The sequence below is a fragment of the Bos grunniens genome, chromosome 16, assembly GCF_055505025.1.
Source record: "Bos grunniens cultivar Pamir isolate PY7600 chromosome 16, Bosgru_T2T1.0, whole genome shotgun sequence".
In the NCBI taxonomy this organism is placed as follows: domain Eukaryota; kingdom Metazoa; phylum Chordata; class Mammalia; order Artiodactyla; family Bovidae; genus Bos; species Bos grunniens.
This window is the reverse complement of record NC_141180.1, coordinates 47,492,117-47,514,098: the sequence shown is the minus strand read 5'-3', so window position 1 is coordinate 47,514,098 and position 21,982 is coordinate 47,492,117. Positions and strand designations below refer to the sequence as shown.

The 21,982-nt window shown below is 38.3% G+C and overlaps 1 protein-coding gene and 1 pseudogene across 13 annotated transcripts in view; one reads left to right on the top strand and one right to left on the bottom strand.

Annotated features, from left to right (window-relative positions):
• The window catches only part of AKT3 (AKT serine/threonine kinase 3), a 281,741-nt gene that overhangs the window by 246,978 nt on the left and 12,781 nt on the right, over positions 1 to 21,982 (top strand). The gene's annotated exons all lie outside the window — the stretch shown is intronic.
• LOC147356764 (zinc finger CCCH domain-containing protein 15 pseudogene) lies at positions 2,078 to 21,510 on the bottom strand (annotated as a pseudogene).

Here is a 21,982-nt window from a genome sequence, read left to right as displayed (position 1 = left end):
CTGGGGGAAGAAACGGCGGTCCATGCCAGTATTCTTGCCTGGAAAATCCCATGACCAGGGGAGCCTGGCAGGCTACAGTCCAGGGGGTCACAGAGTCAGACAGGACTAGCGCCTGAGCATGAGCACCTTTAGGGGAAAGTGAAACCTCTTCCTAGGGAAAGTTAGAGATGAATTAATCTTAGCTGTGAGTATCATCATTTAGCACTCTGAGTAACTCAGCACTGGAAGCTGGAGGCACTCATCCTAGATCTGCTGCTTCTCTCTTGTGTGGAAGTGGACAAGTTGTTTTACACCCACAGGGAATTACGATCTTTGAAGTGTCTTCAGTCTTTCAGATTCTCTGGTAGGATGTTTTATATGAATTTATCTAGGTAAATTTCTATATGTTTTATACTCAGTTTGTCAACTTTATACAAAAAAGTCTGCTGGGAGTTTTCTGTGAGACTGTGTTCAATTTATAGAAGAATTTGGGGAGGATTGGCATTTGAGAATGCTGGACCTCTTCATTTATTTAGGCCTTCTTTAATTACTCTCAGTAATGTTTCATAATTTTCAGTGTTTAGTTCTTATTCATATTTTGTTAAATTTATCCATAAGTATTTCATGTCTTCTGACGTGAATGATACTTTAAAATGTTATTTTCATATTGTTTGCTACCAGTAGAAATAGGATTGATTTTTGTATGTGGGTCTTGTATCCTACAAGCTATTAGTTTTAGTAGTTTTTTTGTACATGACATAGGGTTATCTAAATAAATGACCATATTTTATATAAATAAAAAGCTTTACTTCATTTTCAATCTGTATTTTATTTATTTTCCTTTATTATATTGGCTAGGACCTTTCTACAATGTGGAATAGAAATGATGAGAGTTAACAGCCTGGTTTTGTTTCTAAGGAGAGAAAACATTGTTTCTAGGGAGAAAACACTGTTTACCATTAAATATGACATTAATCATATCTAACACTGAAATGTTCATTACTAAATATCATTCTCCAGTAAAAAGAATCAAAGTTATTTGGAGAAGTAGTTGATCTCACAGCTGGGATGGGGAAGGTAAAAGAGCCCAAGGAATTTTGTGGTGCCAGAAAGTAAAAAAAAAAAAAAAAAAAACAAGGAAGGTAGATGGAAAGGTTCATGTTAATAGAACACAGGAACCAACCTTAAGTAATTCCCAGTGGTGAAAGCTGGAAAAATTTCAGTAGCAAAACAAATATTGTATGTGATGTAAAGAATAAGATACATGTCCATTAGTCTATACTGCGAGATTAGTGATTGAACAAATAGATAAAATATTGAGAAGAGACATGTCTTCATTAAAGTAGTAGCAGTATTGTTGCTCAGTCATGTCTGACTCTTTGAGACCTCATGGACTATATCCTGCCAAACTCCTCTATCCATGGGATTCTCCAGGCAAGAATACTGGAGTGGGTTGCCATTCCCTTCTCCAGGGGATCTTTCTGACCCAGGGATTGAACTCGGGTCCCCCACATTGCAGGCAGATTCTTTGTCACCTGAGACACCAGGAAGCCCCATCTTCATTGTGGGTGAATTCCAATTAATAAATGTAGAAGGAATCAGGGAAATAGAAAATTATCATTAAAAACCCCCGAATAAAAATTGCTGTACGCGATTCACCAATGAATGCTAAAATTAGTGGGTAAAAGTATAAGAAACAGAATATTTGCATGTCCACATCTCTCTCTCAAAATATATATTTACAAAGACTAAAAGAGTAATTTTAGAATTAAAAACAAACAAACCTTGGCAGACGTTGCAAAATCCTGGTAACCCATGGTATGATAGCATGAGAAGGCTGTATCACTTTTGTAGTGTTCTTCAAAATGAATAACCTCAGTATGATTATGAGAAAACCTGAAGAAACCTGCATGGAGAGATATATACCTCAAAATAATTGGTCAAATAGGTTTAAAGGTGTCAGCTTCATGAAATGCAAAGAATGATTGTGGAACTTTCACAAACTGAAGGGACTAAGGTGGCATGACTAAATGTAGTATGGAATTCTAGATTGGATCTTGGAATAGGAAAGGGCCCTAAGTGGAAAAACTGGTGAAATCTAAATAAAGTTGGTAGCTGATGAAAAAGTGAAAGTGTTAGTTCCTAAGTCATGTCCAACCCTATGTGACCCTATGGACTCTAGCCTTCCAGGCTCCTCTGTCCATGGAATTCTCCAAGCAAGAATACTGGAGTGAGTAACCATTCCCTTCTCCAGGGCATCTTCCCCAGCCAAGGTCGAATGCTTCACTGTCTGAGTCACCAGGGAAGTTTTGCTTAAATTGTTTTTATCTCTTTCTGAAGTGTGTGTGCTACAGTCTTTGAAGAGTGGCTACAGTAATACCTGTCTCATTTACATCCCTCACTGAATCATCTCCCTCATCTCCACCTGTTCCCTGGGTGTAACAGGTATCGTCTGCTTCCTCCTTGTTATCATCAGTCAGCTCAGGATGAAATTCATACATTTCACAACCACTGAAAACTGGTGCCTACCCTGTTTTGAAGTCCTTCTTTCCATTTCTTGCTCAAGTTTATCCATCTTTTCTTGTCTTTTCCTTCCATATAAGGAAAGATTCTGGACTTCTTTTGGCAGTATTTGGACCTAGGGCAGAACACTCTATTACATCTTGTAATGACATTTTCTGTTCATTCTCTTCTTTCTTTAAGAAGGATAAACAACACAGTATAAATCCAGAAGGAAGTGTGTCATGATGCATGCAGATATCTGCCCCTCCATGGCATACCCAAAGCCAGCCATGTTTGTTGTTTCTAGTAGTTCGAGAAAGTATTTGCACACTCTCAATTTTGGAGTTTTTCTTTTCTGCCTTATTGTGTTTCTTTTATTCTCATGCTAATTATCTATAGTATATTTTTCAAGTTCTTCACTGCTTGCATCGCATTTTCTCACTGCAGTCGAGAGAGAACCTGCACTTAGCTCCCTAGCGCTCCGCCCGTGCATGTCCCACAGATTCACGATCTGTACCTTTACTTAGTGTTTGAGCAGCAACTACAGGTTTGAAGAGCTCGTTTAGCTCTTGTAATTCTTACTGCTTGTCATCCAGTAATCTTTTTCTACTCCACCTTTTGGCTTCTCTGAGTTGTAGCAGGTTTGGGGGAGGCGGAAGGTGGATTATGGAGACAGCTGGCCCCAGCCAAACTTTTTAGCACATCATGGGGTTTGTATCCATGGTAGGAGGAGAAAGAGGAACACACAGGCTTAATCACTGCACCATACTTTGACTTTTTCCTTATTCATTAGCTAATATATGACTTCTAATGGAATGTGCAGCCCACTTTTATTTAATTCAATTATTAACATAGTTGGGTTTAAATTCTGCCATCTTGCAATTTTATTCCTTTTTTATCTACCGTCTTTTGAATATTTTTGTCTTGATTTTATCTTAGCTGTTGTCTCATTAGCTATTCTCCTTTGCTTTTTTGTCGTGAAGTTGTTTTAGAGTTTTCTGTATATGTAACTTACCACACTGTGCCCTCAGTTAATATTATATATCACTTTGAATAGCATGTTTCTGTGCACTCTTCCGTTCTTCACTTTCATACATTCTACTTTCACTTATTATAAACCATCACAATATATCACGATTCTGTTTAGCTTTAGACAATTGTATTTTAATGTGCTAACAGTGCTTTATATTTACTACTAGTAGCATTCTCCATTGCCTTATGGAGATCCATGCTCCCATCTGGTATCTTTTTCTTTGTGTGGTGAAATAGTATTAAAGTTACACTGGCACTTTTCATGACTGAATCATGACTTCCTATTTTCTGATTGAAAAATTCAGCATGAAGAGCTTGGTGACTGATGGCAGTTACGCCACTGTTCGTGATTGTTGGTGTTTTCTTAAGTAAAGCAAGGTTAGACGAGTACAACATGAACACTCAGCAGAGGAAAGAAAGAGGCCAAACAGATGCATCTAGGTAGCTTCATATTGACGCTCTCCTTATCCTACTCAAATGGTAGTCCAGTCTAAGACTTCAGATTGGAGAAAAATGAGCCACAAATATCTACCAAATGTTCTGACAGTTTAACTTTAAAATTACTCTCTTCTGTTGATTGTGCGGCATTGCACTGAGGATATAAAAGAACACAGACAGCTGTCAAAACCATGTTAGTTATGATATGAAATGCAAATGGTGCAAGCTTTAAAACCCTGAAGTAGGTTAAAAACAAAATGTAACTAGATGTTCTGGATAAGAATCGCACCTAAAACAAAATTACACAGAATAAATGGATGAAATAAGAGGATAAACAGAGGTGTAACAGTCAAATGTCATGAAAAGTGAACAGACAGTAGTAACTTTGAGCTCAGTAGAGTTCAGCATATAAACGTTAAGTCTGAGAAGTCATTTTTGGCACGATGAGCAATAGTATAATCTTCAATGTAAAAATTAAAATTTTTGCACCAAATAGGATTTGTGTACACAAAACACTATTGTAAATGCCAGAAGGCCTGATAGAATACAATTTCTTTTTAATGTGGCAGAGGTTCATCAATTTTCTTGATGTTTTCAGAAAGGCAGTTTGTGATTTTGGTGATTTTCTCTATCAGTTTTCAATTTTAAAATTTATGGATTTCTACCCTCATTTTTATTTATTTTCTTATTATTTCAGGTTTTATTTGCTCTTCTATTTGTGGCTTCCTAAACTGGAAGCATAGATGATTGCTTTTAGAGCTTTCCTTTTGAATGTGTGATTCAGCGCTGTAAGTTTTCCTGTGTAGACTATTTTTACTGCATCCCACAAACTTTGATGAGTTGTATTTATTTTTATTTACTTAAAAATATGTTTAAAATTTTCTTGAAATCTTATTTGACCCATGTGTTATTTGGAACTATATTATTTGATCTCTGCTGTTGCTGCTGCTAAGTCACTTCAGTCGCGTCTGACTCTGTGCGACCCAGTAGACAGCAGCCCACCAGGCTCATCCGTCCCTGGGGTTCTTCAGGCAAGAACACTGGAGTGGGCTGCCATTTCCTTCTCCAATGCATGAAAGTGAAAAGTGAAAGTGAAGTCGCTCAGTCGTGTCCAACTCTTCTCGACCCCATGAACTGCAGCCTACCAGGCTCCTCCGTCCATGGGATTTTCCAGGCAAGAGTACTGGAGTGGGGTGCCATTGCCTTCTCCGATTTGATCTCTATTTGGAATTTTTCCAGATATATTTATCTTACTGATTGCCAGTTTAATTTTTTTGTGGTCTGAGAGCATACCTTTGTATGATTTCTCTTCTTTTAAGTTTAAGATGTGTTTTATGACCTAGATTATGGTTTCTCTTGGTAAATGTTCTGTGAGCTTAAGTAGAATATGTATTCTGCTATTGTTGGAGGAGGTAGTCTATCAACTCGATCCAGCTGGCTGATGGTAGTTTTCAGTCTTTGCTAATTTTCCCCCTTCTAAATCTGTCAGTTACTGATAAAGGGATGTTAAAAGTCTCCAACTATCATTGTGAATTAAATCTATTTCTCCTTCCAGTCCTGTCAGTTTTTGGCTATTGTATTTCAAAACTCTCTCGTTAGATGCAGACACATTAAGCATTATTATGTCTTTCTGGAAAATTAACCCCTTTATCATTATGTAATGTTTCTTTTTGTGTGATAACTTTCAATCCTCTAAAGTCGGCTCTGTCTGAAATTAATATGGCTATTCCAGGTTTCTTTTGATAAGTGTTACCATGGTTTCACTTACTTTTTTTTTTAACCTACAATTAATACAGTCTTAGATCATATTAATTTTTTTAATCGAAGTATAGTTGATTACAATATCCTGTTAGTATTGGGTGTATAGCACAGCGTTTCAGTTGTACGTGTATGTATATTTTTCTTTGTATTCAGATTCTCTTCCCTTATAGGTTATTACAAGATAAGGTGTATAGTTCCCTGTGCTCCACAGTAGATCCTTCTTGGTTATCTATTTTATATACAGTAGTGTGTATGTTAATACCAACCTTATGATTTATCTCTCTCCTACTGCTTCTCCCCTTTGGTAACTGTAAGTTTGTTTTCTATGCCTGTGAGTCTTCTTTCTGTTTGGAAATAAGTTCATTTGTATCTTTTTTTTAGGTTTTTCGTATTAGCAATATCATTTGATATTTATCTTTCACTGTCTAGCTTATTTCACTTAGTGTGATAATCTCTAGGTCCGTCTATGTTGCTACAAATGGCATTATTTTATGTCTGAGCAATATTCTGTTGTATATATGTATGCTACATCGTTTTTATACATCCATTCATCTGTCAGTGGACATTCAGGTTGCTCCATATTTTGGATATTGTAAATAGTGATGCTATGAAAAGTGGAGTGCATGTACCTTTTTAAAATTGTGATTTTCCCCAGATACATGCTCAGGAGTGGGATTGCAGAATCATATGCAGTTCTATTTTTAGTTTTTCAAGAAACCTCCATACTGTTCTGCACAGTGGTTGTACAATTTTACATCCCTACCAACAGTGAGGGAGGGTTCCTTCCCCCCACCCCCACATCCTCTCTAGCATTTATTATTTGTAGACTTTTGACGATGGCCATTCTGATCAATGTGAGGTCATACCTCATTGTGTTTTTGAGTCAGAGTTCTCTAATAATTAGCGATGTTGAACATCTTTTCATGTGCCTTTTGGCCATTTGTATGTCTTCCTTGGACAGTTACATGTAAAGGAATGAAATTAGAACATTGTCTCACTCCATACACAAAAATAAACTCAAAATGTACTAGCGACCTAAATGTAAGACCAAATGATCTGTAGTATGGTGCCTGGCACTAATTTTGGAATACTGTTCTTGATTCAAGTGTTTCTTTGGCGCCTTCCTGTCCCTCCTCTTCTCTTAGTCCCGTTACATGTACATTCCATCTTTTATAGTTGTCTCAGAATGCTTAGATATTCTGTTCTTTTTTATTCTTGTTTCTCTTTGTATTTCAGTTTTGAAAGTTTCTATTAACATTTCTTGGAGAAGGCAATGGCACCCCACTCCAGTACTCTTGCCTGGAGAATCCCATGGACGGAGGAGCCTGGTAGGCTGCAGTCCGTGGGGTCGATAAGAGTCAGACACGACTGAGCAACTTCACTTTCACTTTTCACTTTCATGCATTGGAGAAGGAAATGGCAACCCACTCCAGTGTTCTTGCCTGGAGAATCCCAGGGACGGGGGAGCCTGGTGGGCTGCCCTCTATGGGGTTACACAGAGTCGGACACGACTGAAGTGACTTAGCATATTAACATTTCTTCAAGCTCACCAATTATTTCCTTGACTGTGTTCTGACTATTGGTTAATCTGTCAAAGACAAAGGCATTCTGTGGTGGTGTTTTTGACTGCTAGCATTTCCTTTGAAGCTTTCTTAGAGATTCCATTTATCTACTTGTATTACTCACCTATTCTTGCTCTATTAGTTCACTTTTTCTACTAAAGCCTTTAGTATAATAGTCATAGCTGCTTCAAATTCCTGGTCTCATAATTCCAACATCTATCTCTCTCTCTGTCATATCTGAGGCTTGCTTTGTATCTTGAAAATATACATTTTTATCCCTTTAGTATGTCCTATAATTTTTTTGTTGAAAGTCAGACATTATGCACTGAGTAAAGGAAATTGAGGTAAATAGGTCTTTAGTGGAGGTGTTACGTGTATCTCATTAGTTCACCCGGTTTGAACATACTTACTAGTTTTAGTGCCTTTTTTTTTAAGGTCTATATAATATAGATGATCTCGTCATCTGTTTTCAACTTGTATGCCTTTTATCTCTTTTTTTCTTACCTTCTTGCATTGACTAAGATTGCCAGAACAATGTTGTATAGAGATGGTGAGAATAGACATTTAATTATTACTAATTTGGAGGAGATAGTATTTACATTTCCCCTTCTGATTATGATATTAGGTATAGGTTTTTTATGCTTGCCATCTCTCGGGTTAAAATTATCTGCTGTTTATTTCCTGAGCACTTTTGTTATGAACAGATGTTGGATTTTGTCAGATATGTTTTTGTGCATTCATAGAGATAACTGTGTAATGTTTCTACTTTAGTTTATTAATATGGTGAATCACATAGATTTTGATATTACATCTATATTACATGCCTAGAATAAACTTCTAAACAATCATGGTATATTGTCTTTTTTATATATTGCTAGATTTTTGTTAGTATTTTTATTTTAGGATTTTGCATTGATATTCATAGGGAGCATTGGGCTATACTTTTCTTTTCATGTACTATCTGGTTTTAGAATCAGGATAATAATGCTAGACACCAAAAATAAATGGTGATCCCTTTTTTATTTTATGGAAAAGTTTGCATGCTGCTGCTAAGTCTGCTAAGTCGCTTCAGTCATGTCTGACCCTGTGCGACCCCATAGACGGCAGCCCACGAGGCTCCCCCGTCCCTGGGATTCTCCAGGCAAGAACACTGGAGTGGGTTGCCATTTCCTTCTCCAACGCATGAAAGTGAAAAGTGAAAGTGAAGTCGCTTAGTCGTGTCCGACTCTTTGCGACCCCGTGGACTACAGCCTACCAGGCCCTCCGTCCATGGGATTTTCCAGGCAAGAGTACTGGAGTGGGGTGCCATTGCCTTCTCCGGAGTTACTATATTTCCTCTTTCAGTGTTGATAGAATGTCCTGTGAAGTCATCTGGGCCTAGACTAAAGAAATTCAGTTTATTCAGTGTATGTTCAGCATTTCTAATTATCTGTTTCTTTTCAAAAAGATTTTATAGTGTTCATATGTGTTTCAAGGAATTTTAATACTTTATCTAATTATTGAATTCATTGACACTTGAGTTGATGGATTATGTGCTTTATTTTTCTATTCCTTTTACCTTGTTTTATAAATTAGCTCTTCCTTTTAGCCAGTTACATTGAAAACTTAATACATTTGAATCCTTTCTTCTTTTATAATATGATCTTGTAGTGTTGTATTTTTACTACCTCTAAGCGTTGCTGTAGCTGCATCATGTAAGTTTTTTTTGGTCATATTATGATTTAATTTTTATTTCAAGATGCTTTTTAATTTTCCTTATGATATCTTCTTTTATTCTATAGATTATTGAAGTATGTTGTTTGATTTACAATATTTGGAGATTTGTTAACTATTTTTATGTTTAGGTTTCTAGTCTAATTCTGTTGTTAAGGAGCATACTTTTATTATTTTAAATACTTTAAATTTTGAGGTTTATTTTATGAAAAAATATGATTTATGTTGATGAGTGTTTCATATACATTGAAAATAATGTTTCTTTGTTATATAGAGTGTTCTATAAATGTCAGTTAGATCAAGTGGGCTAACAGCTGTAAGTTACATCCTTACTGGTTGGCTGCTTGCGTTTATCAGTTGACGAGGGGGGATGAGTAAACCCTGGACTGTAATTGGTGCCGACTCGTCCTCTGTAGTTCTATCACTCTTGCTTTGAACTTGCAGCTCTCTTCTTAGGTGCACCCAGTTTTAAGGCTGTTACAACTTCTTTAAGTGAATTTCATCACCTCATCTAAGTTAGCCAGCTTTTTGCATAAAGATTAGAGTGGCTCTACATGAAATAGAAAATAGAATATAGAGAAAGTCAATAAAACAAAAAATAGTTGATTGTTTGAAAAGATCATAATTGACAAGTTTTTAACTAGATTGGCTAAGAAAATGAGAAAAAAATATTAAAATCACAGGTGGAAAAACATTAATATTGATTTTACAAAAATAAAAAGGATTGTTTCTTAACAATAATATGAACAGCTATATACTAATAAAAAATGGATAAACCTTTATGCGGTGGAAAAATTCCTAGAAACACACAAACTGCCAAAATGACTCAAGTAGAAGTGTGTGTTAGTCACTCAGTCACGTTCAACTCTGCGACTCCATGGACCACTAGGCTCCTCTGCTCTGTCCATCGAATTCTCCAGGCCAGAGGACTGGAGTGGGTTGCCATGACGTTCTCCAGGGGATCTTCCCAACCCAGGGATCGACCCTGGGTCTCCTGCATTGCAGGCATATTCTTTACCAGCTGAGCTACATGGGAAGCCCCCCAAGTAGCAGTGGAAAATTTGAATAGACCTAAACACTAATAAGGACCGATAGGGACAAAGTAAACCGAAAACTCCAATAAAGAAAAGCCCACGCAGGGTCAGATGGCGTCACTCGGGAATTACTCAGACGTTGAAAGGAGAAATGATGCCACCCCTTCTCAGATTCTTCAAAGAAATGGAAGAGTGTGCTTGCTGACTCTGTTAGGACAGCATTACCCTCATTCCAAAGTTATGCAGGCACACAGCAACAAACTGCACAGCAGGATCCCCAGTTAATCCCCACGAAAGTGCTAGCAAAACAGTCAGTGGCAGATTAAAGGGATTATACATCCTGATGAAGTGAGTTTTATTCCAGGAATGCAAAAATTCAACATACTAAAATCAATCAATGTAATACCCTACTTTAATAGAATAAAGAAAAAAACTGTGATCTCAGTTGGTGCAGAAAAAACTTTTGACAAAGTTCAACACTCTTTTCATGGTAAAAGAACCAAAACAAACAAACAAAATTATACTTAGAAAACTAGAAATAGAAAGAAACTTCCTTATCATAATATAAACCATTTGTGAACCCACAGGTCACACACTCAAATGATGAAACTCGGAAAGCTTTTCCCCAAAGATAAGGAAGAAGACAAGAATGCCTACTTTCAGCATATCAACATATCAACAAAAAGATGCTCTTCTTTTCAACATAATACTAGAAATTTTTGTCAGAGTATTTAGAAAGAACAGGCAATAAAATGCAATCAGATGGAAAAGGAAGTAGTAAAACTACTTCTGTTAACAGATGACATGATCTTATATGTAGGAAACACTAAGGAATACACCAAAAAACCTCTTCAAGCTAATAAAATTACACACAAAATATATTTCTATACATTAGATAAAAACAACATGAAAAGCAATTTAAGAAAATTCCATGTTAAATAACGTCATAAAGAAGAAAATATTTAGGGATAAATTTAGTTATTATATAATAATGTATATTATTCTATATAACTACATATGAATTATTATGTGTAATAATTTATTAGACCAGATGGAGTGGATTGATTTATATACATAATATATAATTTTATAAAGTTATGTACATAAACATACATGCATATATAAATGAATAAGTCCATCTGGTCTAATGCATCATTTTAAGCCTTACTGATTTTCTGTCTGGATGATCTGTCCATCGATGTAAGTGGTGTGTTAAAGTCTACCTCTATTACTGTGTTCCTGGCAATTTCTACTCTATTTGCCTTATATATTGGGCTTCCCTAGCTCAGTTGGTAAAGAATCTGCCTGCAGTGCAGGAGATCCCAGTTTGATTCCTGGGTCAGGAAGATCTGCTGGAGAAGAGATAGGCTACCCACTCCAGTATTCTTGGGCTTCCCTTGTGGCTCGGCTGGTAAAGAATCTGCCTGCATTGTTGAAGACTTAGGTTCAATCCCTGGATTGGAAGACCCCTAGAGAAGGGAAAGGCTGCCCACTCCAGTATTCTGGCCTGGAAAATTCCATGGACTGTATAGTCCATGGGGTCACAAAGAGTCGGACACGACTGAGCAGCTTTCACTATATATGTGTTCACTATATACTGAAGGCCTCCTATGTTGGGTGCACACATATATATTTACAATTACTATGTATCTTCTTGGGTTGATTCCTTGATCATTGTGTAATGTCCTTTGTCTCTGGCATTGGTCTTTCAAGTCTGTTTTGTCTAGCTATTTGTACTCCGGCTTTCTGTTGATTTTCATGTTCATGCAGTACCTTTTCCAGCCCCCTCATTTTCTGTCTATGTCGTTACATCTGAGGTGAGTCTGTAGGCTGCATATCTTTATGGGTCTTGTTTTTGTATCTGTTCAGCCACTCTCTGTCTTCTGAATTGAGCATTTAGTCTATTTACATTTAAGGTAATTATCAATAAGTATATTCTTTTTGCTATTTTTTAAAATTGTTTTGGGGGTGTTTGTGTAGGTCTTTTTTTTTCCCCCTTCTTGTTTTGTTCTGGTTTGATGACTATAGTGTTATGTCTGGATTTATTTTTTGTATGTGTATCTCTTACAGATTATTGGTGGTTATCAGGAGATTACTACCATACATACACATATATAATTGTTTTAAGTTGCTGATCTCTGACTTTCAAATGTACTTTAATAATCCTGCATTTGTATTCTCCCCCCTCGTGATTACTGTTTTTGATACCATATTTTAAAGTCTAAATGTTGTATATATCTATTAACTGCTTATGGTGGATATAGATGGCTTGACCACTTTTGTCTTTTAATCTTTCCACTAGCTTTGTACATGGACATTATCCTTTCTTTACTCTGTTGGGTTGGCCAAAAAGTTCATTTTTGGTTTTTCAATGCAGATGTTTTATAGTTCAATTAAAATGCATTAATAAGTGATCCTCCAAACATACTTGTTTGTCCTTCTTAAGGAATACATGCAGGTCTTGTTTTATTGCACTTCACTTTATTTTTTCACAGATAATGCGCGTTTTTGCAAATTGAAGGTTTGTGGCAACCCTGTGCCTATCAAGTCTATCAGCGCAACTTTGCCAAAAACATGTACTCACCTCATGTATCTGTCGCATTTTGAGAATTCTTCAAACATTTCAAACCCTTTCATTATTGTATTTATTATGGTGGTCTGTGCTCAGTGATCTTTAACATTACTACTTTAATTGTCTGGAGGCTCCGTGAGCCACACTTAATGGATGTGCAGTAGATGTTGTGTGTCCTGACTGCTTCACAGACTGGGCGCTCCACCGTTTTTCTCCCTCTTCTCGGGTCTCCTTCTTCCCTGAGACACAACATTATTGAAAGAAGGCTGATTGATAACCCTACAGTGGCCTACCAGCGTTCAAGGGAAAGGAAGAATTGCATGCCTCCCAGTTTAAATCAAAAGCTAGAAATGATTAAGCTTAGTGAAGAAGGCATGTTGCAAGCCAGGATAAGCCCAAAACGAGGCTTCTTCTCCAGTTAGCCAAGTTGTGAATGCAAAGGAAAAGTTCTTGAAGGAAATTAGAACTGCTACTCCAGTGAACATACAAATGATAAGAATGCAAAATAGCAGTATTGCTAATGCTTGTCTGGATAGAAGATCAAAGCAGCCACAGTGTTCCCATAGGCCACAGCCTAATCTGGCGCCATGCCCTGACACTTGCATTCTTTGAAGGCCAAGAGAGGTAAGGAAGGTTCTGAAGAAAATCTTGAAACTGGATGTTGCTTCACAAGGTTTAAGGAAAGAAACTGTCCCCATACATAACATAAAAGTTCAAAGTGAAAGAGTAAGTGCTATGTAAGAAGCTGCAGCAAATTATCCAGCTAAGATCATTAATAAAGGTGGCTATAGTAAACAACAGATTTTCCATGAAGTTAAAACAGCCTTCTTTTGGAAGGAAGATGCCATCAAGGACTTCCATAGCTAGAGAGGAGAAGTCAGTGCCTGGCTTCAAGGCTTCAAAGGACAGACTGACTCTTGAGTTAGGGGCTAATGCAGCTGGTGGGGCTTCCCAGGTGGCTTGGTGGTAAAAACAATCTGCCTGCCAGTGCAGGAGACACAGGAGTCGTGGGTTTGATCCTTGGGCCAGGAAGATCCCCTGGAAGAGGAAATTGGTAACCCACTCCAGTATGCTTGCCTGGAGAATGCCATGGACAGAGGCTCTATGGGCTGTAGTCCATGGGGTCACAAAGAGGCAGACAGTTGAGCGACTGAGCGTGCACGCACAGTGCAACTGGTGACTTTAAATCAAAGCCAGTATTCATTTTATCATTCCAACATCCTAAGGCTCTTAAGAATTATACTAAGTCTACTCTGCCTGTGCTTTAAAAATGGAGCAACAAAGCCTGGGTGACAGCACATCTGTTTACAACACAGTTTACTGAATATTCTAAGCCCACTGTTGAGACCTACTGCTCAGATAAAAAGATTCCTTTCAAAATATTACTACTGCTCATTACCATGCACCTAGCCATCTAGTGGGAATGTACAGCAAGGTTAATCTTTTCCTGCCTGCTAAGACACATCCATTCCAGTCTGTTTTAGTTCACAGATTCCTAAAATGTCGATGTTCACTCTTGCCATCTCCTGTTTGACCACTTCCAGTTTGCCTTGATTCATGGACCTAACATTCCAGGTTCCTATGCAATAGTGCTCTTTACAGCATTGGACTTCACTTCCATCACCAGTTACATACACAACTGGGTATTGTTTTTGCTTTGGCTCCATCTCGTCATTCTTTCTGGAGTTATTTCTCCACTGATCTCCAGTAGCATATTGGGCACGTACTGACCTGGGGAATTAATCTTTCAGTGTCCTATCTATCTTTTTGCCTTTAAATGCTGGACTGGATGAAGCACAAGCTGGAATCAAGATTGCTGGGAGAAATATCAATAACCTCATATACACAGATGACATAACACTTATGGCAGAAAGTGAAGAAGAACTAAAGAACCTCTCGATGAAAGTGAAAGAGGAGAGTGAAAAAGTTGGCTTAAAACTCAACATTGAGAAAACTAAAATCATGGCATCTGGTCCCATCACTTCATGGCAAATAGATGGGGAAACAATGGAAACAGTGACAGACTTTATTTTGGGGCTCCAAAATCACTGCAGATGGTGACTGCAGCCATGAAATTAAAAGATGCTTGCTCCTTGGAAGAAAAGTTATGACCAAACTAGACAGCATATTAAAAAGCAGAGACATAATTTTACCAACAAAGGTCCATCTAGTCAAAGCTGTGGTTTTTCTGGTAGTCATGTATAGATCTGAGAGTTGGACTATAAAGAAAGCTGAGTGCCAAAGAATTGATGCTTTTGAACTGTGGTGTTGGAAAAGATTCTTGAGAGTCCCTTGGACTGCGAGGAGATATAACCAGTCTATCCTAAAGGAAATCAGTCCTGAATATTCATTGGAAGGACTGATGCTGAGGCTGAAACTCCCAATACTTTGGCCACCTGATGCAAAGAACTGACTCATTTGAAAAGACCCTGATGCTGGGAAAGATTGAAGACGAGGGAAGGGGACAACAGAAGATGAGATGGTTGGATGGTATCACCGGCTCAATGGACATGAGTTTGAATAAACTCCAGGAGTTGGTGATGGACAAGGAGGCCTGGCATGTTGGCAGTCCATGCGGTTGTGAAGAGTTGGATACGACTGAGCGATTGAACTGAAGACACATCCATTGAAGCCCTTGAATTATGGAATCATTTCAATTTTCAAGTTTTATTAGTTGATTCATTTTTTTTAAGGCTGCAGCTGCTGTACAGATTTCTCTGTTGGACCTGGGCAAAGTAAGTTGAAAGCCTGGAAAAGAATCACCATTCTAGATGCTATTAACAACATACCATGAAGAAGTTAAAAGTTCATCATTAATAGGAGTTTGGAAGAAGTTAATTTCAGCCTTCATGGATGACTTGGAGAAGTTCAGGACTTCCATGGAAGAAGTAACTGCAGATGTGGTAAAAATAGAGAGAGACCTAGAATTAGAACTGGAACCTGAAGATAGTCCTGAATTGCTGTAACCTCATTTTAAAACTTGAACATGTGAGGAGTTACTTCTTGTGGATGAACAAAGAAAGTCATTTCTTGAGATGGAGTTTACTCCATCTCAGGAAGATGCTATGAAGATTTTTGAAATGAAAACATAGTGTTTAGAATATTACATAAACGTGATTGATAAAGCAGCAGTAAGATTGGAGAGGATTGTTTCCAATTTTGAAAGATGGTCTCCTGTGGGTAAAATGCTGTCGAACAGCATTGCGTGCTACAGAGAAATCAGGTGTGAAAAAGAGTCAGTTGATGCAACAAACTTCATAGTTGTTTTAAGAAATTGCCACAGCCACCCCACCCTTCAGCAGCCACCACACTGATCAGTCAGCAGCAGACGTAAGCCCGCATGGACACAAAAGCCTCTACCAGCAAAAAGATTAGAACTCGCTGAAGGTTCAGATGATACTTAATATTTTTTTAGCAATGTTATTTAGACATAATGTTATTGCACACATTATAGGCTACAGTACAGTGAAAACATAACTTTTATACGCCCTGAAAAACCAAAAAGTTCTCGTGGCTCTCCTTACTGCTCTTCTAGCTTTATTGCGGTGGTCTGTTCCAGAGTCAGTAATATCTCCAGAGTATGCCTGTGGAGTCATTCAGATCATTTAAAGTCCTGTTTAACTAAAAGCTTCCCAGGTTAGGTGGTACTGCTTCTTCTTATTTCTTTTAATTTTACCATTCTGCTGTTCAACTGCTAGTGTACATCCACAAGGGGAAGCTTGAATATATAACTTAGGAAAGACAAGCATGTGTTCACCTGTGACCTGTCTCATCGATGCTGCCCTCTCTGCCTCTCTTCCGCAAATTAAAGACTTCATCTTTTCATGCTCAGCTTTTAAATCCGCTACTTATCTTTCTTCATTTCTCACCAAAACCTTGTCCCCCTCAACCTAGGAGTTCTCTTACCACTGCTTCTTTTCTAGGGAGTTGATCTGGTGTGATAATGAGAGAGGATTGTTGTCATTACAGGAACTTGAGCAAAGGAGCTAGGTTCTTGGTCATCCTCATAGAAATATAAATGAATTTTTCTATTAACGTATTATGATTAATGGTTGGTAGCCTTATTAACATTGCTTTCCTGTATTTTAGGTTGAATAGACTTTAATATTACTGCCTGGGAGCCACATTGTATAGGATTTTTAAATTTTCTTTTCTGTCTGTTGAAATAAGTCTTAGGTTTTCTTCAATGTATGTATAAGCTGGTTTATAAGTTGAAAATTGCCTATATATATAAAATTTCTCCCCAATTTACATACTCATTTAACTTTTGCCCATGTTCTTGAACATTTCTAATCAGAAATAGTAATGAGTGGCTGCCACACTGCTGCCGCCGCCAGACAATACTATGAAATCTCCTGGAGGAGGGATAAAGAATAAATTGTTTCAGCAGGTTCTTAGTGAACCCTGAATTTATAATGCATGCAGTTTGCCCATCATCACTATCACAGAAGCATTCAGTAAGGCCCTTTGCATTTCACTAATGAGAACACTTTTACCTTTATAAGCAGCCCTTCTCCAAGTGTTCCTGAAATCTTCAAATATGCCTTGTACCTATGGATGCTTGTGAATAATGTCACCTATCCACAGACCTACAGTCAAAAGCCCTTCTAAGTTCCAGATGTATTCATTAAATATTGAATGTGCGTTATAGCTAAAATATAATATGACTCACAAAGAGTCATAGCTAAAATAGTCATTTTCTTGGGGTCAATTTATGATATAACAATTGTATATTAGTGTGATATGTACGGACTCTTGAGAGTCCCTTGGACTGCAAGGAGATCCAACCAGTCCATTCTGAAGGAGATCAGCCCTGGGATTTCTTTGGAAGGAATGATGCTGAAGCTGAAACTCCAGTACTTTGGCCACCTCATGCAAAGAGTTGACTCGTTGGAAAAGACTCTGATGCTGGGAGGGATTGGGGGTAGGAGGAGAAGGGGACGACAGAGGATGAGATGGCTGGATGACGTCACTGACTCGATGGACGTGAGTCTGAGTGAACTCCAGGAGTTGGTGATGGACAGGGAGGCCTGGTGTGCTGCGATTCATGGGGTCACAAAGAATTGGACACGACTGAGCGACTGAACTGAACTGACTGATACCTTGGATCCCTTGGTGCATTTTTTTATGAAATCAAAGTGAACATTATGGACATGAATTACTATTATATAGTAATTTTGCAAAAATAAAAAATAGTTCTTGAGTTTCTGTTCATCTGTAAGGATAATTGGCATGGAAAAGCTTGGCAGATAATATAAATCTTGTTTGTCATAGATCTGTTAGTTTTGTCTGAAATAAATCCTCTTTCCATATTCCCATTTTTCCAATACCTGTGTATATTGGAATACACAGACGTGCACACACACACACTCACAAACCATAAAATCAGTTTCTCAGAAGAATTGGAGATTAAATAAATCAGGATCTTTGCCTAATTTTAGTTACTCTCTTGAGTTATTTTAAAGAGGTGAAGCTATAGCACCAGATTAGTGCCTATGACAAATCTAAGCATTTAATAGTTGACAGTTTTTACTATCAGGGCCTGTGTTCCCAGTACTTTTGATCCATGTATGTCGTTACAGAATGGTGTGTGAGATAACCACATTTATTTAATTAAAACGGCAATTAAAGTTCCATAATCTATGTCACCGTTAAGTCAGCAAAAATAAGACTAGGAGCTGATTGTGGCTCAAGATCATGAATTCCTTATTGCAAAATTTAGATTTAAATTGAAGAAAGTAGGGAAAACTACTAGGCCATTATAGTTCAAGGGATTGGATCTGATAGACAGTGTGCCTGAAGAACTATGGACGGAGGTTTGTAACATTATACAGGAAGTGGTGACCGAACCCATCCCCAAGAAAAAGAAATGCAACAAGGCAAAATGATTGTCTGAGGAGGCTTTATACGCTGGATTTAGAAAAGGCAGGGGAACCAGAGATGAAATTGCCAACATCTGTTGGATCATAGAAGAAATAAGCGAATTCCAGAAAAACATCTATTTCTGCTTCATTGACTGCCTTAAAGCCTTTGATTGTGTGGGTCACAACAAACTGTGGAAAAGTCTTCAAGAGCTGGAAACACAAGACCATCTTACCTGCCTCCTGAGAAACCTGTATGCGGATCAAGAAGCAACAGTTAGAACCGGACATGGAACAACAGACTGGTTCCAAATTGGGAAAGGAGTACATCAAGGCTGTATATTGTCACCCTGCTTATTTAACTTATATGCAGAGTATATCATGTGAAATGCCGGGCTGGATGAATCACAAGCTGGAATCAAGATTGCTGGGAAAAATATCAGTAACTTCAGATACACAGTTGATATCACTCTAATGGCAGAAAGCGAAGAGGAGCTAAAGAGTCTCTTCATGAAGGTGAAAAAGGAGAGTGAAAAAGCTGGCTTGAAACTCAACATTCATAAAACGAAGATCATGGCATCCAGTCCCATCACTTCATGGCAAATAGATGGGGGGAAAATGGAAACAGTGACATATTTTATTTTCTTAGGCTCCCAAAATCACTGCAGATGGTGACTGCAGCCATGAAATTAAAAGATGCTTGCTCCTTGAAAGAAAAACAGTGACCAACCTAAACAGCATATTAAAAAGCAGAGCCATTACTTTGCGAACAAAGATCTGTCTAGTCAAAGCTATGGTTTTTCCAGTAGTCATGTACGGATGTGAGAGTTGGGAGTATAAAGAATGCTGAGGGTCAGAGAATTGATGCTTTCGAACTGTGGTGCTGGAGACGACTCTTGAGAGTCGCTTGGACTGCAAGGAGATCAAACCAGTCACTCCTAAAGAAAATCAATCCTGAATATTCATTGGAAGCACTGATGCTAAAGCTGAAGCTCCAGTACTTTACATTAAGCTACTTAATGTGAAGAACTGACTCATTAAAAGACCCTGATTCTAGGAAAGATTGAGGGCAGGAGAAGAAGGTGGCGACAGAGAAGGAGATGGTTGGATGGCATCACCGACTCAATGGACATTAGTCTGAGCAGACTCCAGAATACAGTGAAGGACAGGGAAGCCTGGCGTGCTGCAGTCCATGGGGTCGCAAAGAGTAGGACAGGACTGAGAGACTGAACAACAACGAAAATTACCCAGCAGTAAAGTGGATGAGCTGTCAGTACATGCAGTGACGTGGATGAGTGTCAAAATAATCATGCTAAGTGAAGACAACCAGATGAAGAATACATACTATTCGATTCCAAATACATAGAAGTCGAGAAAACATAAGCAAATCATTCATGACAGAAAGCAAATCAGCTGTTGCCTGCAGGTGAATAGAAGAGAGGAGGGGATTACACAGGGTTATGAGAAAACATCTACAAGTGACGGGTGAGTTCATCATCTTCATTGCATGGGGGTATACATACGTCAAAACATGAAATTGTATACTTTTTTGTATAGTTTTATATTAAGATATATTTACAATTTGTGTCAACCATGCCTCAATAAATCTTTTTTATAAGGACTTGCTCTCATGGAACTTACATTTTATTGGGGAGGAGACACAATTATGACAGTAAACCTGTATTTTTTCTGCGTGTATATATAGGTAGATGTGCATCGGATATTGAAAAGTTTCTGAAGAGAGAGCAGTGTGAGGGTAGAAGGTGGTGGGCGGGGCGGGCGGGCGTCTGAGAGAGGTGGTCAGGTAATGCGGAATCATGATACCTGAACAGAGCCCAGTTTGAGCTCCCTGTTGTAGTGTGAGAACTGCATAAAATTCGTTTCAGGTTTTTTTTTTTAAGTTTCAGGTGGCCATTCTCTCTCTCATCTAAAAAGATAACATCTTTCCCTTAACTTGAAGGCAGATTTAAGTTTCTGCCTTCAGAAGGAAACAGATGGGAAGGGTGGGCAGAGATAAGCAAAACCTAGTCTGCATTCTCAGTAGAAGCCATTTCTGCTCTAAGAATTTCTTGTGCTTAATTTCTTATTAGAAGGGTGATACCTCTTTTTGGAACATTTGTAGAATGGTGAATCAGAAGGAAAGTTACAACCAAAACCCCTGTCTTCTAGTTGCCTGCAAGAGAGGCAGTTATCCCTCTGTTTTCTTGAAGGAAAAACCCAAGTTCTGCTGGCACTGTCACCACTGATGTTCCTGTATGTCTGTGATGCCATTGAGGGATTTGCAAACTCATGCTCTCGTGGGACTTTTATTTTATTGAGGAGGAGGTGTAATGGTGATGTGCATGTGTATGTGTCAGATGTTGAAAAGTCTTGAAGGAGGATAAAGCAGTGTGAGATTGCACTTTTGAATGAACAGAAGAGGGAAGATTTCCATCACTGGTGTGATCTGCTTGCTTGTGTCCAGTCATCCTAACAGAGCAGCTGGAAATATGTTGTTATCTTAGCAACAGCTGATCAGTGCAACCTGAATTTGATTCAGTCCCCCCAAGGAAGAGTGCTTGCTAGTGATAGAGACTTGAGAAAGAATGTTCAAAAGAAAAGAAATTTCAAATGCTTTATAACATGTGCTATAAACTGAAATGCAGTCCTTTATTTTGAAAACATGCTTATAACTTTGCTTACCCCTTGGTTTTTTAAAGCATAGTCCATCTAGAGAATAATTTAAAGATCTTTGTCTTACTATTTAACATAAATTTGGTGACAGGAAGTGTGGAAAGTGCATTGAGTGATGCCAGTTGGGTATTTGTTTCTATAAAATTTTTATAAAAACATACTAATTTCTGTCATTCTGTTTTTCATTTTTCTGTCTTCATGGTATTCATCAGAGCATCAGAATGAATACCACCATTCATCAGAGTAGCTCTGGGGCTGGGCTCCCTATGTTAAAAGAAACCTGTTGACTCTCACCTGTGAGGATGGGAGCCCTGAGGAGCAGAAGCCCCCTCCTGGCTCCAGTCCCACTGGCCAGTGGAGGCTACCGATGCAGAGATCCACATGGCTCAGGATTCTGTAACCTTCAGCAGCCCAGGACTTTTCCCCCACTGCGTGCCTGCTGCAGGTTGGAGACAAATGAGTCAGTTCTCTCAATCCTTAGAGTAGTTCCTCCTAATCTTTTGGGTCATGGTTCCCTTTGAGGAGCTGATCAAATCTATGAACAGAACGTCTGCACATCACTTCAGGGGCTGCCACAAGCCCCTTTGCCAGGTACAGAGGCAGCGCTCTATTTGTGACCTAGGTAATAACTGTGTTGTTAAGTTGCATTTTTAATAATGACCTGTTCAGCCAGGCACCTGGAAGAGCTAGGGAAAGCCAGCAAGTGCTTTTCCTGTAGCAGAAGACCCTGTGTTCTGTGACAGCAGTCCAGATCCATTGGTTTTGTATGTACTTTCCTAGGAAAAAATATTGGGACAGACTTTTCAATATCCTCTTCCCATTCTTTTCTTTGATTTTCATTTGTTCTATTTCACA